Raw genomic sequence first — 8,381 nt, 5'->3', positions numbered from 1 at the left:
AAGACTTTCTAATTCATAACCCAAAACAATTTCAAACAAATTGCTTCTAGAAATCAAGTTTTGTAATTTGTTTAATTTAGTCCCTAATTTCCAATTGAACACCTTACTCAAAGAATTTATTCATGAAACTTTAACACATGCATATACTCATATTCTAGGTCTCATAATAATCATAAAGTAAATATTTTGATGTCAAATTTGTGGTCTCGAAACCACCATTCTAATTAGGCCCTATTTCTAGATGTTACAGCATAGCTCGCAGAAACCGAAGAGAAATAAGGCAAAGCTTAAGATACACAGAGGAAAAGTAAGAGGACGATATTCAAACCATAATCGAGGAGATGGCTGAAAATCAAGAAAATTCGCTACCTCCTACGATTGCTGCTGATCCAATAATTCATAATCCTGCTCTACGCACTATGTATGATTATGCTAAACTAAATTTAACAAGAACTGAGTCGAGTATAGTTAGGCCTGCTATTGCTGCAAATAATTTTTAACTGAAACCTAACACAATTCAAATGATACAACAATTTGTTCAGTTTGATGGTTTGCAGGATGAGGATCCAAACAATCACTTGGCATATTTTCTGGAGTTTTTAAACACATTTAAAATCAATGGCATTTTTGACGAAGCCATACGCCTTCGGTTCTTTCCCTTTTCACTGAGAAACAAAACTAAACAGTGGTTGAACTCGTTACCACAAGGGTCAATCACTACTTGGGAACAATTGACCGAAAAGTTTTTACTTAAATATTTTTTGCCGGCTAAAATGACTAAGTTAAGGAATGACATCTCTTCTTTTATGCAGATTGATCTAGAAACGCTCTATGATGCATGGGAGAGATACAAGGATCTTTTGAGAAGGTGCCCTCACCATGGGTTACCACTTTGGCTACAGATTCAGACGTTCTACAACGGTGTGAACCCCTCAATGAGGCAACTCATCGACACAGATGCCGGTGGAACTTTGAACAACAAAACACCTGAAGCAGCTTACAAATTTATTGAAGAAATGTCACTGAATAACTATCAGTGGCAAGTTATGAGGACAAAGCCGATGAAAGCGGCTGGTGTTTTCAACCTCAATGCGACTACTATGCTATCTAACCAGGTAGAACTCTTAAATAAAAAGATTGACAGTTTGTATGGTTCTACTCAGGTACACCTAATTATGAGGTGCGATTCAAATGGAGGAGAAACACACACGGAATATCAATCCTTCAACCCCAACATCGAGGAGGAACAAGTCCAATACATGGGTAACAATAATTCTAGATCTCAAAATAACCCATACAGTAATACCTATAATGCAGGTTGGAGGAACCATCCCAATTTCTCATGGTGTGGTCAAGGAAATCAAAGGCCACAACATCCTTCTGCTTTTCAACAACCACCTTAGCAACAGGAAAAGAAGCTGAACCTTGAGGAGATGCTAACAAAGTTTATCTCGGTGTCAGAAACTCGCTTCCAAAATAACGAAACAGCATTTAAGAATCAACAGGCATCGATCCAAGGGCTCGAAACTCAGATTGGCCAACTCACCAAATTGATTTTTGAACGACCACTAGGTAGCCTACTAAGTCACACTGAATCTAACCCAAGGGAATAACTCAACGTAATTACCATCCAAGACGAGGAAGGATTAGTTGAACCTGAACCAGAACTGAGGCAAGGAATTATGGTAAGTAAAGGTAAAAGTGAGGTAGACCACAGTGAGCAGAAATTGGTAAGCAAAGAGTACAAACCACGAGTGCCATACCCTATTGCGACAAGGAAAGACCGCACAGATGAACAATTTGGTAAATTCCTTAAACTATTAAAGAAATTACACATTAACTTATCGTTTATTGAAGCTCTTTCGCAGATGCCAAACGCAGTCAAATTCTTAAAGGAGCTTTTCAGAAATAAACGGAAGTTGGATGAGGCATCGCATGTGGAGTTAAATGCAGTTTACTCAGCCATTTTACAGAATAAGCTGGCCAACAAATTGAAAGATCCATGGAGTTTTACGATTCCTTGTTTAATTGGTAGCTTAAATGTTAAAAATGCTTTGGCTAATTTAGGGGCTAGTATTAATGTCTTGCCTTACAAAATGTTTAAACAACTAGGTCTTGGGAAACCCAAACAAACTAGGATGAGTATTCAGTTAGCCGATAAAACTATCAGATTTCCTAGAGGTATCATTGAAGATGTACTTGTAAAAACTGATGAATTTATATTCCCAATCAACTTTGTTATTCTAGACATAGAAGAGGGTAGTGATGCACCTCTAATTCTAGCAAATCCCTTTTTAGCAACTACTAGAACCGTTATTGATGTTGGTACAGGTGAACTTACACTTCGTGTGGGCGACGACTCAATTACTCTTCACGCTCATAATCCTATTAATGCTGACCATGTGGTGCAACCTTCTTTATAGGGAACACGTTTGAAGAGCACACATGAGCCTTGTTCAAGTAACAACAAAGAACCCATCTATGAAGAACAAAGGCTACAAATCGAGGAACTAGATGAATGGCGAACACATAAACTAAGGAGACACGATAAAGCAAAACCACGCCATGACGAGCTCAATATTTCACCAAATCAACTTAAGGTTGGAGACAAAGTACTATTAGATGTAGCAGACCCTTGTATTGCCACTTCTGAACCTAACGGAGCAATCTCTCTTACGGTACTCAGCATTTTTCCATACGGTACATTCGAGGTGATTCATCCCAAATTCGGAACTTTTAAGGTAAATAGTACTCGTTTAAAACCTTATTTTGATGAAATTGATACCAAGGATGAGGAGTAAAAACTCCTCGCACCACCATGATCACGCAAAAGAAAGGTAAGTCAAGCTTAGACTCTAAATAAGCGCTTTTCAGGAGGCAACCTGAGCACTAACAGTGTTGATTTCTTTAAAATTTTAGTTTTTAACATCTAATCACTAACAGAGTCCTTGAATCATAGGTTTTCTAATCCACATGGCCAGGCACACGGGCATACCTTAGGCAGTGCCCATGCCACGGGAGGCAACACGGTCGTGTGATACGGCCGTGTGAAAATAGAGCAAAAATGTTTCCCCAACACGAGATTCGCTATGTTGCAATGGCCGTGTGACATGGCCATGGGCAATCTTGCCAAATTAACACGGGGCGTGCGACACGCCCGTGCCCACTGATAGTGGTCGAGCCTGTTAAAACAACACAGGCGTGGGAGAAGCGAACGAAGAATGACACGGCTATGCAACATAGCCGTGTGCATCAATGCGCCTAATTTCAAAAACCACGAAATGCACGGGCTGAAATGAGGGCACACGGGCATGCCCCAATTTCTTTATAAACACATATTGTTTTTACTTTTTTTTATCTTTATATATATGTTGAAATTACTTTTTATTTCCCTTTAATACTATTTTTATTTTATCTTGACATTTTATAATTTTTTATTCGGCTATTTCTTTGCGAGTAATTATGCTTCTTTATATTTCCTAAAAGAAGTTTCTGATTCTATCACAGTTATAAAGAGCTCCAAAACTAGAAAAGGTTCTCCACGACTACCATGTCTTGCCCGACCACCATAATAACCTCTTCGCTGGACACTGTGGTTGTGGAACCCAACCTCTACCACCACCGGAGTATCCTCCTCCAATCTCATCACCGCCTTGGCTGATTATTCTCCATAACTCAAATTCAAGGATTCCATTCATCATTTAAGAAGTCTCACTCCTCTTCCTATCTTATGATCTTATACCTATATAATTCAATAAATCTAACTTTGTACATTGAGGGCAATGTATATTTTAAGTGTGGGGGGTCTTTTATATCATTATCAGAAAAATCCCTGAATTTTGTCTTATTCTCATGTGATCTTCTCATATCATTATTAGAATGAATTTTAACTGATTTATGATTTTCTATTAATGTCTTGAATTAAAACATAGGCATTTATGCGTTGACTGTTTAAACTTTAAGGAATTAGAGAATCAAGCATGATAAGTTGATTTTTGTGAATTAAAAAAATTTTTAGGTTATTTCCCCAAGTTTAGGTATTATCTTGAGTTGAAATTCACAGGTTAAACATCAAAAAGCCAAAAATTTTGTGAGATCTTGAGCCCTTAGAGCCTATATTATTTCTTTCATGCTCACTTTTTTTGTTGCTTTGACTGCGTCAATATCGAATCGTTATTCTAGAACTTGCTTGATTATGCATGTCAAGACCACACCATTGATTTGTTATGTCGAGATGACAAAGGCACTTATGTTTAACCCATTCACTCCATAAAAGCCTACCTCCATAATTAACCCTTACTAAACCTCCTTGAGCCTAATAATCTATCCATTGATTTACACTCAATATTAACCCATAATCCATTATTATTGAAATCCCTTAAATTAATTTGATCCCAATTTTTTGTCGAGATTTCATTTGAATAAATTGCTTAGCTATGTTTTATTTTTGATAGTTAGCCTATGTTATTTGACTTGTTCTTAAAAAAACAAAAGACACATACATACATTTTAGTAGTAATTGATTGTTTTTGAGCTTAAGTTTTTAATCCCATATTCTAAGAAGAAGCCCACTTGTTTTCAATTGATGATTAGTTATTTTTCCAGTTAGGTAGTTTTTCAATTCAATCTCAATTCTAACCTTCTCTTTCAGCTTGTGACCACACCCCCTAACCAAAGCCACATTACAACCCTCTAAAGACCTTTTGATTGATGTATCATCTTAATACATAGTGGTGGAGATGTGATTTTCATGCAAGCCTATGGTAATAACTTTTCATATTGACTAATGAGTGCTTCATTTATTGTCCTTAAACACCTCGAGTGATTTGAGTGAATCTTTAGTGAGGAGGTTAAACTTTGTGATATTTTGAATCAAAGGTAATCACTTAGATGAGGGGAGGAACTTATGTTTTCGTGATAAAATGCTCAACTTGGAATGTTTGAAACTTTGATATTCTTCTAGTTGATTTCTCAATGTGTGATTACTTATGGTTTATTTTGAGAGACTATTGTTGAGAATTATAAGTTGAGAAGAATTTATTTTGATTGTGAGTTGAGGATTTTGCTTGAGGACAAGCAAACGCTTAAGTGTAGGGGTATTTGATAAACCATAATTTATACATTTTTTTACCTCATGCTTAGCATATTTTTGGATGAATTCTCCTTAGATTTTTTGAATTCGATGCTCCTAATCCTTTAATTTCATGTTTTATACCTAGGTGAGCATAGGAGAGTAATAAGAGCGAGAAACGGGACGAAATTGGAGAAAATGGACCAACATGGGAAATCAACATGGTCTGGACTTCATCATACGGGTAAGCCACACGGCCGTGTCCATTTGGCAGAATCAAAGCACGACTTACATGGGCAGACCACACGCCTGTGCCTATGTAACAGCCTTGAACACGGATTGAAGAAATCGCACACGAGCATGTCCCTATTAAGCCCAAGTTTAGTTATATTCAGAAAAGGCCACTCTTGAGGGATTTTAGGCATTCTAAAGCCTATTTAAACACCTAAGGAGGCACTTAGAAGTGGGATACGGAGTAGGAGGCAAGGAATTACTCAAGGAAAGCTGATTGATCCATCTCAGAAGCCGAATTCATCGTCAAGACCGAATATCTCCCTTCAATTTCCTTCAGGAGGTTTGGGTTATTTTTATGTTTTGTTATCCTTATTCTTTTGAGATGTTTTTTGTCATAATTATGAACTAAACCCCCTAAATACCTAAGGGGAATGAAACCTAAGATGGATCTTGTTATTATTATCTGAATTGTATGATAAATATTTGACTTGTTCTTAATTATGTGTTCTTAATTCTTGTTTTAATATTCTAGGATGTTGATTCAAGTTAATGCGCTTATTCAGAAGAGCAAAAGTCCCTATCTAAGAGTAAATTTGACATAATTAAGCGGAGTTGATTGCACGCCTAGAGATAGGGTGACAAGATTTTTCCGGATTAGGGTGAAACCTAATAAGGGAGTCCATAGATTGAGTTAGTGCAACACTAGGGTGTTAATTAGAAAGAGATTTCAATTAATCATCCTAGAGTTAGACGTTATTAGTCTCGAGAGAGATAATAATATAACTTAGGGATTTCTATGGATCAAGTCAAATGAATAGATCGTCTGATTCAGAGTCAAATAACAAGTGAAGTCTAGCCAGATTTTTCCTTGGGTATTGCCTTAATCAATCGAGTTTTCCCAAAAGCTTTTCCCTAATTTTCTCTTTGTGCACCCTTAGTTTAGTTAATTAGTTTAGATAAACAAATCCTTTAATTTTTAGGCTAGATAATAAAAAGAAAGTAATTACTAGTACTCTTGGTTCCTATAGGTTCAACAATCCGGTCTTGCTAAAGCTATACTGTGACAGCCCAAAATTGACCCTAGTCGGAATGTGGTTTCGGGACCACAAAACCGAGGCATAAAAATAATTAAAAATTTATTTTGATGCCTATAATATGTGTGTGCTCATGTATGACATTTTATGATGATTGATTTAGTGTTATAAAGGTGAATTCCACTAGAAAGGACTTAGTAGTGAACTTTGAAAGTACGATAGGAAATGTGTCATGACTAATTAAAGCATGCATGCAAAATAATGGACTTGCATGTCAAATTCCCTTTTACAAGTGATGGCGGCCATGACAAAGAGATATGGGCTAAACATGTCATGAAACATGTTTTGTTGGGCATTAGGGAGAAATAATAAACAAATAAGCATGGGTAAGAAAAGAATGAAAAAAAATGTGTGTGAGAGAGTAGCATTCCCCCCATTGCCGTGCAACCAAGAAGAAAACAAAAAAATTGTTCATCCTTGTTCTCTCCTTTTGGCCAAAAATACTAAGAGGAAGAAGGATTTTTGCTTCATTTCCTTTGTTTAGAAGAGATCTAGAAGGTGATTTGGCTAAAATTGCATCAAGAGTAAGGTATGTATGAGGTTGTGTTGGGAGTTTCATGCATGTTTTGGTTGCTAATTTGATGTGCATGTTAGCCATGGCTCAAATCTTTGTTATGCCATGGAAATGGCATTTGGCCAAAGTTGTTATGGTGATAAAGCCATTGCATGCTAAGTGTGAAACTTGATGATGATGCATGCAATGATGGATTGTCTACTCATGAGTAAGATTTTGAGCTTTCTTTTTGTTTTATCATGATTGAAGTTGAAAAGAAGCATGATTGTCATATTCGCCATGATGCATTCTTGAGCATGATTCATGCTTCTTGCATGTTAGTTAAAATTTGTGTTTTGGATGGCTATGGACACCTTGAAATTGCCATGCTCATATATGCATATATATGATTGCACATTATGTTTTGGTTATGAACTAAGTGATGAATATATTGGTTTAAAGAAGAAGATGTGGAAGAATGCTTGTGAAATTGCAAGCACAATTGACCTAGCACACATGTAGGTGCTTGATGCTATATTATAAGTTTTGGGCCACAATGTGCAAAGCATTAATTAGTAAATTGCATGCTGTTTTGTGAGGTATTAAGTGCAAAATTGACCTCAACATGTACATGAATATTCGGCCTTGGGTAGCCTATTGAAGGCCTTAGCATTTCCTTGATGCTCGAATAAATTGTATTGAATTGCTTGATGTAGTATAAAATGTGCATGACCATTGTGTATTCAAGCTAAAGGGTGGCCATATGACCATTTAAACTCCTTGTCATATTCACCAAAAGCTAGCACAATGAGGTTTTAATAAATTGAATTTGTTTGAATTAGCTCAAGAGCTTAGAAGACCACAATTGGACAAGGGAAGGAAAAGGTGATCGAATAGCGAAAAAGCCGTTCGACAACATCCGAGGTAAGTCCTCAAGAAGTGACCGTACTTGAATTGTGTGAAATAAAGTATGGATGTGTATTGATTATTGATTGTGTATGCATGAGTATTTGAATTCTACCCGGCTAAGTCCCGAAGGCGAATATGCTTGTGACTATAATTGCGTTTGAGCCTTAGTAACGAAAATGAATTATGTATGTCCAATGATAATTGATGTATGTGTTCATGGGAAATTGAATGATATCCGGGCTAAATCCCGAAGACAATTATGCTGGAAATTTTATCCGGTTAAGACCAAGGCAATTGCGCTAGTGGCTACATCCGGCTAAGACCAAGGCATTCGTGCGAGACATTTTATCCGGGCTAAGACCGAAGGCATTTGTGCACGTGATTATATCCGGTTATATTCCGAAGAATCTTGGGCTGGAGGTGAGTGTTGGTTGCTGTAATGAATTCAATTAGCACACTCGAAAAGCCCAAAGGATAAGGTACGTTATATGTGCATTGGAAAGTCGACATGTTTGAGCAACATTCGCTCAATCGACTAATGAATTTCAGTTATTGAATTGATTGATACTTTGTGAAATTA

The 8,381-nt window shown here is 36.8% G+C and overlaps 1 non-coding gene across 1 annotated transcript; it reads right to left on the bottom strand.

The window, feature by feature from the left end:
• Positions 1–779: 779 nt before the first annotated feature.
• LOC128284655 (small nucleolar RNA R71) lies at positions 780–886 on the bottom strand. The gene has a single exon (XR_008275077.1). It is a non-coding gene; the product is annotated as a small nucleolar RNA R71 (small nucleolar RNA).
• Between the last annotated feature and the right edge of the window lie 7,495 nt (positions 887–8,381).

This window comes from Gossypium arboreum, chromosome 11 (genome assembly GCF_025698485.1).
Source record: "Gossypium arboreum isolate Shixiya-1 chromosome 11, ASM2569848v2, whole genome shotgun sequence".
NCBI lineage: Eukaryota > Viridiplantae > Streptophyta > Magnoliopsida > Malvales > Malvaceae > Gossypium > Gossypium arboreum.
The sequence above is the reverse complement of the archived record's forward strand: the minus strand, read 5'-3'. Positions and strand labels throughout refer to the sequence as shown.